This window comes from Vombatus ursinus, unplaced genomic scaffold, assembly GCF_900497805.2.
Source record: "Vombatus ursinus unplaced genomic scaffold, bare-nosed wombat genome assembly UNPS02012082.1, whole genome shotgun sequence".
NCBI classification, from domain to species: domain Eukaryota; kingdom Metazoa; phylum Chordata; class Mammalia; order Diprotodontia; family Vombatidae; genus Vombatus; species Vombatus ursinus.
Window position 1 is genome coordinate 3,856,254 of NW_020951860.1, and position 16,219 is coordinate 3,872,472.

The 16,219-nt window shown below is 43.0% G+C and overlaps 1 protein-coding gene and 1 pseudogene across 1 annotated transcript in view; both read right to left on the bottom strand.

Moving 5' to 3' along the window:
* Positions 1 to 15,923, bottom strand: part of BID (BH3 interacting domain death agonist) — a 51,219-nt gene extending 35,296 nt beyond the window's left edge. The window contains exon 1 of the mRNA XM_027857287.1: positions 15,779 to 15,923. The gene's annotated coding sequence lies outside the window, so the exon portion shown is untranslated. The remainder of the gene's footprint in view (positions 1 to 15,778) is intronic.
* LOC114039553 lies at positions 409 to 1,810 on the bottom strand (annotated as a pseudogene).
* Positions 15,924 to 16,219: the final 296 nt, after the last annotated feature.

Consider the following 16,219-nt stretch of genomic DNA (forward strand, 5'->3'; position numbering starts at 1 on the left):
GGTCCTTGCAGAATACGAGAAACTACGGGCATCCATAAGGAGGAAGGCATTTTCCAAACAGAAAAGTGCTTATTTATTACTCAGAGGGAAGTACTTCAGGGTACGACTAAGAGGAAGGTCAAGAGAGGAACCCCCAAACTATGTCTGCTTGTCTCTTTCCTTCCCTTCTCTTGCTCTAATCAAAACTCTCATTCATTGAGGATACATCTGCTGAGTGTATTTGATTTGACAGTTATTCCTTCCATATCACGGGGTTTAGGGGCACAGCACCCTTGTGATCTAGAAAATCCACATAAAAGTTTTTGGCCCTCCCTTTGTACCAGAGAAGAAGTCTGAATTTTTTCTTTTTCTTTTACTTTTATGGGGTGTTTACAGTACCTTATTGTAAAGTTTGGGTTAAGTATTTGGTCATTCTTCTGTGTCGTCTGCTGGCTTTGCGTGTTGTCTGTGGCTTCCATTAAACTCCTCAAAATTTTGATTTAATTTCTTCTGCTGACCCGAGATATATCCAAACTGCAATGGGGAAAGTCGGGATGTGGGAGGGATAACTACAGTGATGATTCCATGATCTCTGCATGGTGAATGCTCCCTGCACCCGTGCTGATTACAACCTACTCATGTCTACCTTTCCATAACTCTTCCATAGAGAAGGCTGGTTTCTCTGGTTCAAGTTCTTCTCATATTCTAGTCGATTCTCCTCACAGCTGCCAAAATGATTTTCGTTAAGCACAGATCTGATTATGTTATTTCTCTATTAAATAAACTCCAGTGGCTCCCAAATGCCTTTAGGAAAAAAATATAAACGCTCCTGTTTAACTTTTAAAGCTCTTCACAAACTGTCTCCAACCTCACTGTGTATTGCTCCCCGCACCCCCGCCCCATACTCTGCAACCCAGTCCTTTTCTCTGTTCTTCACATGTGACATTCATTGCCTTCACACTGGTCATCCTCCTCGCCTGGAGTGCACAACTTCTATGCTTTGACCCCCTAGCATTCTCTTCCTCCAAGATCCAGTATAAGCACCATCTTCTACCAGAAGACTTTCCTGATCCCTTTAAATTTCAGTGCCCTCCCTGCTTAACTATTTTATATTCATTCATTTGTTCATTCATTCATTTATTCGTTCATTCATTCATTTATTTTCAAGGTCAGATTGGCTTTACTAGGCAGACTGGTACAAGTCAATGCACCCTACCAGGGGTTTAATTCTCTTTCAGGGAACAGTAGGAGTTCAGATGAAAATGGAAGCCCTGCCTCATCTCCATCCAGGGAGTAGATGATCCACGGAGCAACTCTAATTATGTCCATGGACGTAGGGTCAGGGTATACCTTGACTTCTAGCTAGAAGGAAAGCTGTTGTTTCAGGCCTCTTTCTCACTCTCCTAGGTAAACAAAGAGGTCTGAATTATCTTCAGAACTGTCGTCCTTGGAAGACTGGGTTTTCTCAGGAGTTCTGGCTGAGGAGGTCTGTTCTGCTGTAGCTTTGTTTCTCCACTACCTTAGAAAAGGCTTCAGGCCAGAGTCTCTCCTTTTGCAGAAAACAGACATGATCCTTGCAGAGGACACAGGAGAATTTGGCCTTTATCTTTTCCTCTTTCTCCATAGGGTCCACAATGAGAAAGTTACCTTTCTTGATCCAGATGTTCTTATGGCATTTGGAGGGCATGCTGACTCCCTGGGCAGTCTCTGCCTCATGCAGGTTGTTGCCAGAGGTCCCTAAAACCATCACAATATGCTGCTGGTCAGAGGGCACCATGTGCTCCCCCAACACCTCCTACACTACATGCTTCCATTTGGTGGCCTGAAACATACTGGGCAGAGGGGCGTTCTGGGTCCACGAGGTTGTGTCCAGTCAGATCATTAGTGTGAGAGGCCCTGAATGCCTGGCTATTCAGTTTCTACTATCCCCCATCACACTAGGGAACTACTGAAGTTTCCTGAAGAGTGTAGTGACAGGGTGTAACCTGTGTTTTGGGAAAGTTGGGACTCGACTGGAGACTATTTGGACAGTTGAAGTAAGAGGTGAAGAGGGGCTGGGCCAGGCAGCCTGGAGGGAGAGATGGCCCACAAAATCAGCAGCTGGTTGGGTAGGGCCTTCTCTAGCCTCCGCTTGAAGCTTGAAGGATGCGGTGGTGGTGGAGGGAGCCCCACTCTGTATATACTTATATAACCCTTTATTGTTGTTGAGCTGTTTTGTCATCTTCTTAGCAAAGATACTGAAGTGATTTGCCATTTCCTTCTCCAGCTCATTTTAGATATGAGGAACTGAGACAAACAGGGTTAAATGACTCGCCCAAGGTCACACAGCTAGTAAGTGTCTAAGCCTGGATTTGAATTCAGGTCCTCTTGACTCCAGGGCTAGCACTCTATCCACTGTACCACCTAGCTACCCTATGTAACCCTACTTCTTCCCTAGTCTGGGCAAGGTTTCCTCAAGCACAATCCTGAGTTATTCTTAAATGTGTGTATGAGGAAATCATGGATGAGGAGATAGAAGAAGGAGCATAATGACTCAAAGCATGGTGAGTTAGACGATTTCTTACTCAGAGGCAAGTAAAAGTGTGTGTGGCTCCCTCACTTTGCAGATCCACGGGCACACAATCACCATGGAGTCTAGGTGGCCTCGATACCCTGATCTCCTGGGTCTCTCCTCCAATGTCTCACTGTTGCTAGGCAGATTCACAGGTACTAAGTGGGAAGGGGAAATCTTAGGGAGCAGTCAATCACAGGGTGGTCTGGATTGCTGCCCTCCCTTATTAACCTCAAGGACAGTAAGGTTTGCTAATCTTACACACCTGGATTAGATGAAGTTTGCTAAACTGATATTTTGCTAACTTGGCATTCCTATTCCTAAATATAGCTGACTGAACCAGTTGGTGGATAGACAGGAACTTTATGGTATATAGGTCAATCAATGGTTAAAGAGAGTCATTTATCTCAGAATGTACTGCCTCTCCCCATCCCCCAATTCTTCCCTAAGTCAATGTAAACTCTTGGAGAGTAGGGTCATTTCATTCTTTGTATCTGTGTCTTCAGCACTAAGCATAACAACTAGCACATAAAAGTTTATTGGCTGACAGAGGATCTGCTGCCCAACTCTCGGAAAACCCTCCTCTAGTTCTGTTTTGTGGATAATAGTGCAATTAGTAGGTATATACAGCAACAAACTTGGTTGCAATTCATGGAATATTAACAACTCTAAAAAAATTAAAGCCGAGGTCACCAAAAGGGCAAGAAAAATATGGTAGGCATAAATAGCTTACAATGCATATTTGTTGTTGTTGTTCAGTCGTTTTCAGTTGCGGCTGACTCTTTATGATTCCATTTGAGGTTATCCAAAGACACTGGGGTGGTTTGCTATTTTCTTCTCCAGCTCATTTTACAGATGAGGAAATGGAGGCAAACAGGGTTCAGTGACTTGCTTAGGGTCACAAAGGTAGTATCTGAGGCCAAATTTGAACTTAGGAAGATGTCTTCCCCTATCCACCGTATCCACTGCATCACCTAGCTGTCATGCAATGCATAACCAACCAAGAATTAAGTAAAAAATGGAACAAAGGATGTCACTGGAGAGATACATAAGAAAAGAAGTGAGATAGTCATATAGAGAAAGCAGGATCACTCATGCACAGCATACTGACTCTAGTGGTATTCTTTCATGGTTAAGGGAACCAGCAGAAAACCCTCACCATATTGGACTAGACTTTTAATGGAAGATTTCTGGGAAGATTGAGACAAGAGTTGTGGAAGGGCAATGGCATGGATGAGTGGTAATTTTCAAGGTTGGAAGAAGCAATTGAATAAATGTTATCATAGATCGATTAAAAGAGGGAAATATCATTACAGCATTTAAGCTGCTCACCAATTACTGATCTATGATGGTCCCATTTTGTTTTCTGATCCTACTTGTCCTTGGTGATGTCTTTTCACCTGCAATTCATTCTTTCTGATATGCTTCATCCTTCTTACACACAACATATGTTCTTCCATCACTATTTGGGTCACGTGTAATTTTTATTGAAATTTTGGTGTTCCATGATTTATAGTCCTCTGGTTGGATTCATGCTGCAATAGTTTTGCAGTCTCTCACCTCTCTGTCCCCACCAAGAACTAGGTGGGGCAATGGATAGAGAGCTGGACCTAGAGTCAGGAAGATCTGAGTTCAAATCCTGCCTCGGACGTTTACTACCTGTGTTATCCTGGGCAAGTCACTTAACCTCTGTGTGCCTCAGTTTTTCAACTGTAAAACAAAGATAATAATAGCACTTATCTTGTAGAACTGTTGTAAGGATCAAATGAGATAATAATTGTAAGGTGTTTAGCACAGTGCCTGGCACATAGTAGGCACTATATAAATATTTATTCCCTTCCTTACCTTTCCCTTCCTTACATAATGAAAAGCCCCACAGTGAGCTAAGATAGCCACAAGCATATGCCCCTTACCTTGTGTACAGAAGCTTTTCTTGCCAGTTACTTATAAGGAAATGCACATGCACGTACTCTCTCTCTCTCTCTCTCTCTCTCTCTCTCTCTCTCTCTCTCTCTCTCACCTTCTAATCCAAAGGTGATCAAACAGACCTCAGGTGACCTGCACATTGTGGCATATTAAAGAGCACCACCCAAGGAGCCAGCAGACCTATCCTAGTCCTGCCTTCTGTGTACCTTGGCGAGTAATTTTACTTCCTTGGATCTCAGTTTCTTCATCTATAAATATGAAATAAGAAGGGCTATTATGTGCCCATTCTCTTTGGGCTAGAGAATGTCTAAGATCTCATCCATCTCTAAGTCTAATCAGAGTATCTCTGGGGTAGGAATGACCTTTACTAAGGTCTATGCCACATAGGCTGCCTAGTTTTCGCTTAAAGGCAATAAAATCATTCTCGATAATTCATCGGTCCAGAGAGCAAAGGTTCAAACCACTGATGTGGCTTCCTGATCACCTAAAGTACAAAAACTTAGTGCATGAGAAGCTTGACCCACACTCATGACTGGCCATACCATTATGGCAAATACAGACGCAGGGGACTGCATCCAAATGAACCAATATTGTATCTCTTCCAAGCACACTTTTCATGCTACTATCAAGTAAACTTCTTTGCTGGATGGTCTAAAAGTGCCTTTAGGATTATTCCAATCTTAAAGCTGAGCCATTGGACTGATCTGAGTCAGTCCACATGTTCATGACCTAGAACAGGACGAATGGTTGAATGGGCTAAAGAAGAGATAGATACAGTCAGAGGTCATGATGAAGGAAGAGCCATAAATGTGGAAAAATAGAGCTAGTTCCACTAATTAGTTGTGTGATTTAAGGAAGCTGCCAACATCTCTAATAAAGTTATTGTGCAGATCATAGATTTACAGTTCTAAGGGACCTTAGAAGTCATCAAGTCCAATCTCCTTATTTTATAGATGAGAAAACTTGAGGCCAAGAGATTTCAAGGGTTCAGAGGCATATGACTAGTAAATGTCAAAGGTAGGATTCAAATCCAGGTCTTCCTAACTCCAAGTCTAACACTATTTACTACCTCATGCTACCTTAACAAACTAACTTTGCCTCTAAATCCTGTGCCTCCCCCCTCCCCCCACCTTAGTCCCCAGCTATCCTAGCAGTTGAGTTGAGTTCACTCACCAGACAAGAGGCCTGCTATAACAGTGCAACCTGTCAACCACCCAATACCCACTGGGGATGGAGAGGTGAAGACCCAAGAATCATCTCTTCCCACATGTGCACCACCCCCCCACACGTAAGACTACACATAAAAACTGGGAGCGAAACAAAGGGTGGTGGGCAACCCCAGAAACTTCAAATCTCTTCATGGAACATCTAGGAGCACAAACTACTAAGGTACCTGGAACCTGTTTGGGAGAAAGGCTCTAAAGATGTAATCACATTAGACAACAACAATTCATAATTATACAGTACTTTAAGACTCAAAAAGTGCTTTCCTGTTAAGAAGATAGTCACAGAGAAACTGACAGGTGAGAGCACCAAAGACCACTGTGCATGTACAACACTTTGAAACTATAAAGGTTTCTAAACATCAGGTATTATTATTATTATTATTTATACAGGTAAGATTTAACTCAACAACTGTAATGATCATAATACAATGAACCATCTTCCTCTTCTGTTCAGCCTCCCTGTCTACCCCCTAGACCATATACAGTTTTCATAACCCACCAGCTTCTTCCTAGGTTTCTATTCTCATCTGTTTTCATAATAGATTCTTACGACAGTGTTCTGGTAGAAATTCCCATTCTTACTCAGACCACACAGCTGTACTGCTGACATACTACACAGCTGTACTGCCAACATAGTTACACAGCTGTACTGCCCAACGTAGCTTCGTAGCTATACTGCCAAAGTAGTTACACAGCTATACTGCTGACATAGCTACACGGCTGTACAATGTAGCAGACTTGGCCCTCACAGAAGAGCTCATAGAAGTAGTTAATTGGGAGAAACCTTGGACATCATCTAATCAAGCCTTTCATCTTATAAACGAGGAAACTAAGACCCACAAATTTTAAGTGATTTGTCCAAGGTCGACTAGGTAGATCATAGCTAGAGTACGATGTACTGAATTTAAGGAAGGATGCTAGACAGCTTCCTATTGCTTCTCTTGCTGGAAAGCAATGAGGATGGTGAGAGAATTGGGAACTATGTTAGATGAAGATTATTCAAAGGAACTGGGGATGCTTAGGATAGGAAAGAGAAGACTTAGGTGATAGCTGTCCTGTATTTAAAGGGCTTTCTTTCATGTGGAAAGGGGATAAGACTTATTTTGCTTGGACACAGAGGGCAAAAACAAAGCAATGGGAGGGAGTTAGAGCAAAAAATTTGGGCCAGATATAAGAAAAAAAAACCCAGCTATTTCATCAGTTCCATGGGTCAAATTATAATTTCGATTCAAATAACTCCAAGATTAAAACACAGCCTTTATCTCTCTCTTGAGCTCCAGTCCTTTTATCCCCCACAGTCTACTGAACTTCTCTACCTTATTGTCCCCAAAATGACTCAAACTTAAAATGTCTAAAATAAAATTCAGTATATTTCCCCCAAACCCACACTTCCCCTCCTGACTTTCCTATTTCAGATAGAAGAACTACCAATCTTCCAGTTAATCAGTTAAATGACCCTGGAGCCACAGTTAACAATTTCACTTTCACATCAACTCCCACTTTTGCCCCTTTTCAAGTCCTCATCACCCTCTCCTGGATAGCCTCCTAATTATAACTAATAATAACTAATCTCTCCCCCTCTCTTCCTCAGAGCTGCCAAAATAAAGCACAGGCCTAACCGCCTCACTCCCCTAATCAAGAAACATCAGACTGATGACTGCTTCCAGGATAACATACAAACACCTCTGTCGCTTAAAGCCCTTCACAGTCTTCCCCCAGGCCATCATTCCAGACTGATTCTACTATAATCTCAAGAATTTGCTCTTCCCATTCCCGTTGCCGTGTCTATTATCCATCTCCCAGCAAGGTGTTTTTACACAGGTTATCTTCCATTTCTAAAGTGCACAGCCTTTGACTCTTCTGATTTTTAGCATCCCAGCGCTGGAATCAAGTCTCTGCTCAGGCGCCATCTCTTCCTAAACAAAGTCTTTCCTGATTGCTCTCTCCCCTCTCCTGAAATTACGTTGTATTATTTTGTAGGTTTTCATATTTACTAACCTTTGAACATTTTTTTAATCTACCCTAGCAGAACACAACCTCCTTCTGGACAGGAACTACCTTATTTGTCTTTGCATCCCTCTTAATAACTCTACAGTTTGTCCTCTGACCTCATCATTCAACTGAAACTGCTCTTTTCAAATTACCAATGATCTCTTAAAGGCCTTTCCTCGATCCTCATCCTTCTTGACATCCTTCCTTTAGCCTCTGATTCCATCACTCTCTTCACTTTGATACTCTCTAGATTTTTATGGCATTACTCTCTCCTGATTTTCCTCCTATCTTTTTGATTCTTCCTTCACAATCTCCTTTGCTGGATCTTCTTTCAGCTCAAGCCACCATGGCTCTGTCCTGGACCATCTTCTCTTCTCCCTCTATACTATTTCATTTGGTGAGTTCATAATTTCCAATGCATTCAATTATCATCACTGATGATTCTCAAATCTACTGATCCAGTCCCTACTCTCTCTCAATCTCCAATCTCAGAGAGCCTACTAGACATCTCAAACTGCAGGTCCTATAGACATCTTAAACTCAATGTGTCCAAAACAGAATTTGTTGTCTTTTCCCCCAAACTCACCCTTCTTCCTAACTTCTATAATATTGTCAAGGGTACCAACATCCCCCTAGCCACCCATGCTTAAAATCTAGGTGACATCCTAGAATCCTCTATCTCACCCCCCACATCCAATCAGCTGCCAAAACCTGTTGATTCTACCTTTAAAACATCATTGGTATATGCTCCATCCTCTCCTTTGAAACGGCCACCACACTGGTGCAGGCCCTGATTACTTCATGCCTGGAGTATTACCATAGCCTGCTGGTTACTAGCCCTGCCTCTAGTCTTTCCCACTCCATTCCCTCCTCCACTCCACTGTCAAATTGATTTTTCTTAAACACAAGTTTGACCATATCAGTCCACCTTCCCCCCACCATTCAATAAACTCCAGTGGGTCCCTATTACATCCAGGACCAAATATAAAATCCTATTTAGCGTTCAAAGCCCTTCATGACCTGGCCCCTTCCTATGTTTCAAGTCTTCTTATGCTTTACTCCTCCTCACATATTCTGTGATCTAGTGATGCTGGCCTCCTCGCTCTTTTTTTGTTTCCTTTCTTTCTATTTTTTCAGGCAATTGGGGTTAAGTGATTTGCCCAGGGTCATCCAACTAGCAAGTGTCTGAGGCCAGATTTGAACTCAGGTCCTCCAGACTCCAGGGCTACTGCTCTATCCACTGTGTCACCTAGATGCCCCTCTCCTTGCTGTTTCTTGAATGAGACACTCCAGCTCTTGACTGTGCATTTTCACTGGCCATCCCCAATGGCTGGAATTTTCTGCCTCCTCAGCTCTGCCTTCTGACTTCTTCCAAGTCCTTAACTCTCTTAATGCACGGATGAGTAAAAGGAATAGCAAGCAGATCCACTTGGCTGAAACACTGAGTGTGTGAATGAAAGTAAATGGTAAGCCTGAAAAAGTAGGCTTTTAAATGCCAAATGAGTTTTTATTTTATACAAGAGGCTTATTATTTTATTTTATACAGGAGTCACCAGAGGTTTCTGAGCAGGGGAGAGACACAATCAAACCTGTGCCATAGGAATACCAATTGAGCAGCCAATCTCTATTTTAAGGGCAGCGATAGGAGACAGTTAACAGTACAGCCCCTCAGATCCCTGTGTATAGCAATCAGGTTCCTTCAGTCTTGTCTTTTCAAGCGTAACCAGCCCCAATTCCTTCAAGCAATTCTCATACGGTATGATCTTAAGACCCTGTATTATCCTGATATTCCTTTTCTTCCATCTCCAGCCTGCTCTTTCTAAAGTGGGATGCCCAGAACCAAACACAATCCTACAGATGTGGTCTGAGCAGTGCAGAATGCAGCAGGAAGATCACTCCTCTTGTTCCAGACAGTTCTCCAGTGCTTCAATGCATATGTAGTTTAATGAAAAGGGAGATTCCCCCATCAGTGCAGAACCAGACTCACCCACACCTTCTCATCCTATGTAATTCTCATTCATGGTCTTCCATAAATCATTTGCAGTGAATCTAGCATATGTGCCGGGGTTTTTATGTCTCACCTAATAATCCCTGGGGGTCTCCATCTGTTACCTAGTCACATGATCAACCCACCTCCCAACGGATAAGCACAGGTTCTACTTAGGAGGTACAGGAAGCAACTACATGAAAGGCAGGTTCACAGCTGGAAGGGACTCCAGTGGTCATCTAGTCCAAGTCATGTCAAATGAGAAAACCCTATAAGGTACACCTGATAGATGGTCATCCAGCCTCTGTCTGAAGACCTTCGGTGAGGGGAAACATAAGTGGAGCTCTTCCTTCTCCTTCCCCACCCCACTTAACATTTCATTTATCAAGTTTTGTTAATCTTACCTCTTCATCATCCCTGACATCCCTTTTGCCACCATCCAAGACCGCTCACTCATCACGACTTACCTGGACCATCGAAATGTGAAAGCTTAACTAGTCTCCAGGCCTCTAATCTCTCTCTCTCTCCCTCCAATCCATCATCCACACATTTGCAAATTACTATTCCTAAAGCTCAAGTCTGACAATGCCATTTCCCTCCTTTACACAGGCTTTCTCAAATCCTGAAATGTTCTTTATTTACTCCCTCCTCTTGGGAGCATTAGCGATTCAGGTCTCCTCAAGTACCACCTCTTATCTGAGCCTCCAGTTGTTAGCACTCCCCTCCTCCAGCCCCTAAGTAATTACACACATACACACACACACGTGTGTGTGTGTGTGTGTGTGTGTGTGTGTGTGTTTATTTACTAGTGCACATGTTGTTGCCTTCTAATAGAGCACAAGAGGGACTACATTCAGTTTTGTCTTTGTATCTATCATCCTCATTCTCTTATCATCAATCTTGTCCTATCTACTTGACTGAACCCTGCTGCTTACAAATATACCTACATCTCTATCATCCTTAAAAACCTTAACTTCATCTGCCCATCCCTCCTAGCTACTGTCCTAAATACTTCCTCTCCTTAGCTAAACTCCTTAAGAAAGCCATCTATACCAGGGACTTCCAATTCCTCTTCTCTCACTTCTTTTATAAAAATTTTTATTGATGTTTTCTGTTTCTTACATCCCCATAGTATCCCATGTATCCTTCCCTCTCTCCCTACCAGAAAGCCATTTCATATGACAAACAGAATTTTTTAAGGGAGGGGGGAGTCAGCACAATTGAGTTTACATTGAGAAAGTCTGAAAATATGTGCAATAAGTAACACCTGTGGACCTCCTACCTCCACGAAGGGGTAGGTTAGGTTGTCTTCTTCTATCTCTTCATTTGAGTCCTCCTTGATTTTCATAATTTTATTACATTTACTTTTAATTTTTTGATGTTGCTCTTTCCATTTACATTGTAGTTACTGTGTGTATATTGTTTTCTTGGCTCTGCTTGCTTCTCTCTGAATCAGTTCATATAGATCTTTCCAAGCTTCTTCCATCATTTCTTAAAGCACAGTTGTATTCCATTACAGTCTGGTACCATAATTTGTTTAGCCATTTCCAAACTGATGGCCACCTACTTTATTTCCAATTCTCAGCTATCACAAAAAGTACTGCTATAAATATTTTAGAGCATATAAGGACTTTTCTTCTTAGCAATGGCTTCCTTGGGGCATAAGCCTAACACTGGAGTCTCCAGTTCAAAGGGTATGGACATTTTAGTCACTTTATTTGCATGATTCCAAATTGCTTTCTAAAATGATTAAACTATTTCACAGCTCCACCAACAATGGGTTAGCATGTGCCCATCTGTTGATCTTTCTAAATTTGTGTGTTGCCATTTTTTGTCATTTTTGCCAATTTGCAGGGTATGAGGTAAAACCACAGGGTTCTTTTGATTTTAATTTCTCTTATTACTAGTGATTGGAGAATTTTTTCATGTGGTTTCTCCTTTCACTTCTAAGTCACTTGCAATCTGATTAACTGAAACTGCCCTCTCTGAAGTTACCACTGATCTAATAGTCTTTTTTTAAACCCAATTCTTCTCAACCTCTCTGCAGTCCCTTTAACAATGTTGATCATCCTTGCCTTTTGGATACTCTGTCCCCTCTAGGTTTACATGACAGTGCTCTCTCCTGGCACTTCTCTGCCTTTCCTATGTCTCCTTTGCTAGATTTTCATTCAGGTTATGCACACTAAGGTACACCCCAAAGTTCTGTCCTCAGCCCTCTTCTCTTCTCTCTCTCTTTTCTTGCATTTGGTGATCTCATCAGCTCCTATGGGTTCAAACAGCATCTCTTTAAATGATTTCAGATTTAAAAGTCCAGTCCTTTTCTCCTCAGCTCCAGTCCCATATCACCGACTTTGGGTTTCTTGAACTGAATGTCTTGCAGGTGTATCAAACTCACCATGTCCAAAAGGGAGTTCATTGTCTTTTCCCTGAAACCATATCCTCTTCCTAAACTCCCTATTACTGTTGAGGGCACCACCATCTTTTCATTCACTTCATTCAGTCAGGTGCCAAATCTTGTCCTTTCTACCATCACAACATCTTTCCTGTATGTCCAGCATTTAGGACGTGCCTGGCACATAGTAAGTACTTAAGAAATGTTTATTGAATTGAATGTCCCTCTCTTTACACTCAAAGAGTTATCACCTCAGTACAAGATCTCATCACCTTTTACCTGAATACCTTTCTAATTGGTCTCTTCCTATTCCAATCCATCCTCTACTTAGCTGCCAAAGTGATTTTTTGGGGGAGGCAATCAGGGTTAAGTGACTTGCCCAGGGTGACATAGCTAGTAAGTGCCTGAGGCTAGATTTGAACTCAGGTCCTCTTGACTCCAGGGCTGGTGTTCTATCCACTATACCACCCAGCTGCCCCTAAAAGTGATTTTCCTGAAGTCTGACCATGTCATCTTACTACTCAACAAACTCTATAAACTGGCCCCTTTCTACCTTTCCACCACACACTACAATTTAGTTTCACTGTCCTACTTGCTGTTCTCACATGACATGCTATCTCCCTTGGCGCACTGGCTATCCCCCATGCTTGGAAAATTATGCCCCCTTACCTCTGCCTCCTGGATTCCTTGGCTTCCTTCAAAATTCATTTTATATCCCCCCTTCTGTAGGAGGCCTTTCCTGTCCCCCATCCCTTTAATAGTGCTTTTCTTTTGAGATTACTTAGCTTAGCATTTATGTACACTGTCTCCCCCATTAAAATGTGAGCCCCTTGAGAGCAGGGGCTGTTTTTGCCTTTCTTTGTATCATTTATGTCTGACTCTTCATGACCCCATGGGCCACAGCATGCCAATGCTATCCATGGGGTTTTCTTGGCAAAGATACCGGAGCGGTTTGACATTTCTTTACCCTGATACACAGTAAGAGCTTAATAAACGTTTGTTGAATGACTTTATCTCCAGCCCCTAGCACAGTGCCTGACACATAATAGGCCTTAGTAAATGCTTGATGAATTTAAATGAATTGGAAGAGTAAGCTTAGTAGGGTGTATAGAGAGCTAGTCTCAGAGCTGGAAAAATCCAAGCTGAAGTTTGGACTCTGACACATACCAAATGTGTAACTCTGGACAAGTAACTTAACCTTTCGGTGTCCCAGGTAACTCTCTAAAACTATTAGTTGCTGAGAAGGTACAGATCAGCATTAGTATAGGTAGTTCCCTATACTAATGGAATCAAAGGTCCAGTACAAAAACAAAAGACATTAGAATTAAAATGCATTGAACCACCCAGCTCCAAAAGCATTCCATTATGCTTTCTGAAGAGTTATGATTGTTTGCAACTTCTTTCTCACATTACATCTATATCTGCTTCTCTAAAACTTCTAACAATTCTTCCTAGTTCTTTCTACTCTTTAGAGGTTAAGAAGAAAAAATCTATTCACAGTTCTTCAAATACTTCAAGACAACTATCACTTTAAAACCTTAAAGTGTTATTAAAGCTTAAAACCTCACTAAGACTTTTAGGAAATTCTGTATAACTGTCACTTATCATGTCCACTCTAACTCCTCTCTTCCTGTCTCCAGGCTAAACTTCCTCAGTTTCTTCATATGGCATGAGAGCATTCAAATAGTTTTAGTCTATAGATCTGCTGGGACCCATCTTCTCCTACCCCAGTGGCCATTCTCCTTACTGAGGAGCACCCCTCTACATGTGCCCTCGATCTCATTCCATCCTATCACCTCCAGCAAATGGCCACCTTGAGCATCCTCACTTTCTCAGTAATTTTCAATCTCTCACTGTCTACTGGCTCCTTCCCTATTGCCTATCTTAAAAACAAACCCTCCCCTTAAAAACAAAACAAAACAAAACAGCTTCATTTGCTAACTATTATTCTGTATCTCTCCTCTCTTTCAGGACTAAATTCCTCAAGAAAGCCATCTACAATTGGTCCTTCCCTTTCCTTTCCTTCCACTCTCTTCTAAACCCTCTGCTGTCTGGCTTCACTCAATAGAAACGTTATTTCCAAATATACTAATCATTTCTAAATTGCCAAATCCAATGGTTTTTCTCATTCTTCATCCCTCTTGACCTCTTGGTAGCTGATGACACTGTCAATCTCCCTCTTCTAGACACTGTCCTCTCCAGGGTTTTTTGTTGTTGTTGTTTTTGTAACATTTCTCCTACCTGCCTGACTGGTCCTTCTTGGTCTTCTTTATTGGCTTTCATCCAGGCCATAGCCACTAACGGTGGGTATCCCTCAAGGTTCTATCCTTGGCCCTCTTCTTCCTCTATAATATCATGCTTGATGGTGACATTGGCTTGAGTCAATTATCATCGTTATTCAGATGATTCTTAGATCCACTTATCTAGCCCCAACATCTTTCCAGACCTCCAGTCTTGCATCACCAACTGCCTATTGACTATCTAGCAAAGAATGCTCTTTAGACATATAAACTCAGCATGTACAAAACAGAATTCATTCTCTTTCCCCCTAAAACCTCCCCTCTTCCAAATTACCCAGTTAGTCTAGGTGTCATCCTTGCCTCCTGACTTGCATTCACTCCAAATATCTAATCAGGTGTCCTCATTTTTACCTTCACAACATCACTTCCATGCATCTCCTTCCTTCCTTTGTTGAAGCCTGGTGGCAGCATCCTGGTGGCTGTACCCTGGTACACTCTCTCATCACCTCTCCCCCAGATTTCAGTGGTCTGCTGTGTCTGTCTGCTTACCACAAGTCTCTCCCTGCTCCAGTCCACCTTCCACTCAACTGCCAAAGTGAATTTCCTTAAGCACAGGAATGACCACTTCACTCCCCTATTCAACAAACTCCTGTAGCTCCCTGATTACTTTCAGGATCAAATATAAAGTCCTTTCTGTGGCTTTTAAAACCCTCCACAACCTGATCCCTTCCTACCCTTCTAGTTTTCTTATACTTCACTTTCCTTCACCTAGTCTACGATCCAGCAAAACTGGCCTTCTGGCTGTTCCTAGCACTCCTGACTTCGTTCATGCTGTTTCCCATGCTTGGAATGATCTCCCTCCTGTCTCCTGGCTTCCCTGGCTTCTTTTAAGACAGCATAAATCCCAGCCTCTACAAGAGGCCTTTTCCATTCCCACTCCCGCTCTCCCCACCTCCTTATCCCCATTAATGCTTTCCCGCTCAGATTACCTCCCATTTATACTGTACATATGTAAGTAGTTTACATATTGTCTCCCCATTATACTGTGAGCTTCTCGAAAGCAGGGCCAGTATTTTTGCCTTTTTTTGGGGGGGGGGGAGATCCCCAGCGCTTAGCACAGTGCCTGGCACATAGCAGGCCCTTTATAAATGCTTGCCGACCCTTGATCACCCTGTGTCGGCTAAAGACAGAAGTGGGATATGGGGCCTGGAGAATTCGAGCCACATGAGCGAGAGAAACCCAGACGGTCAGCACCCGCGGGGCAAAGACGGGACAGACGAACAAAACGGGCCTGGAGGGGAAGGGTTAAGGCCAGGGCTCAGTCCCCACTCCACTGCCACCCTCCCTCCCTGCCAGCCCCCATCCTGCACCCCCGGGGCACGCGACGGGAGACCTACAGGTAAGGCCCGGGGAGCCGCGGCGCGCTCGGGAACAGGAACTCCTGCCTGCGCAGGACCCTGGGATCCCCAGGGCGAGGATACTTACTGCTCGAGCCGTCAGAATCCCGGGGACAAGGGAGTTAAGAGTGGCAGGAGAGCAGCTTGAGCTCGTAAATGGCTAAAGCACAAGGAGCCAAGGCTTCGCGGAAGCTCCACTTCCTTTAACTCTTCCTCCTTCCTTCACCCAGCCCTAGACCACTCCCACCAGGCCAGTCCCCAACTTGCGCTTAAAGGAGAAAGAGCCTGGATTCCAAGACAACTGCCCCTAGTAACCTCGTCAGTTAAACCTCATTTTCCAGAGGAGGACCACAAGGGCAAAGGTTACACAATTAGGCTGTGGATAATCCGGGATTCGAACCGCCGTTCTCTGACGAGAGCGCCTGCGCGCTCTCCAGGTAGACTCACAGAAATGACGGGAATCACTGAGTTGGGAGAGATTTCAGAAGTCATTCAGTTTCGTGTAAGCGAAACGTCTATGTGCAAAGCT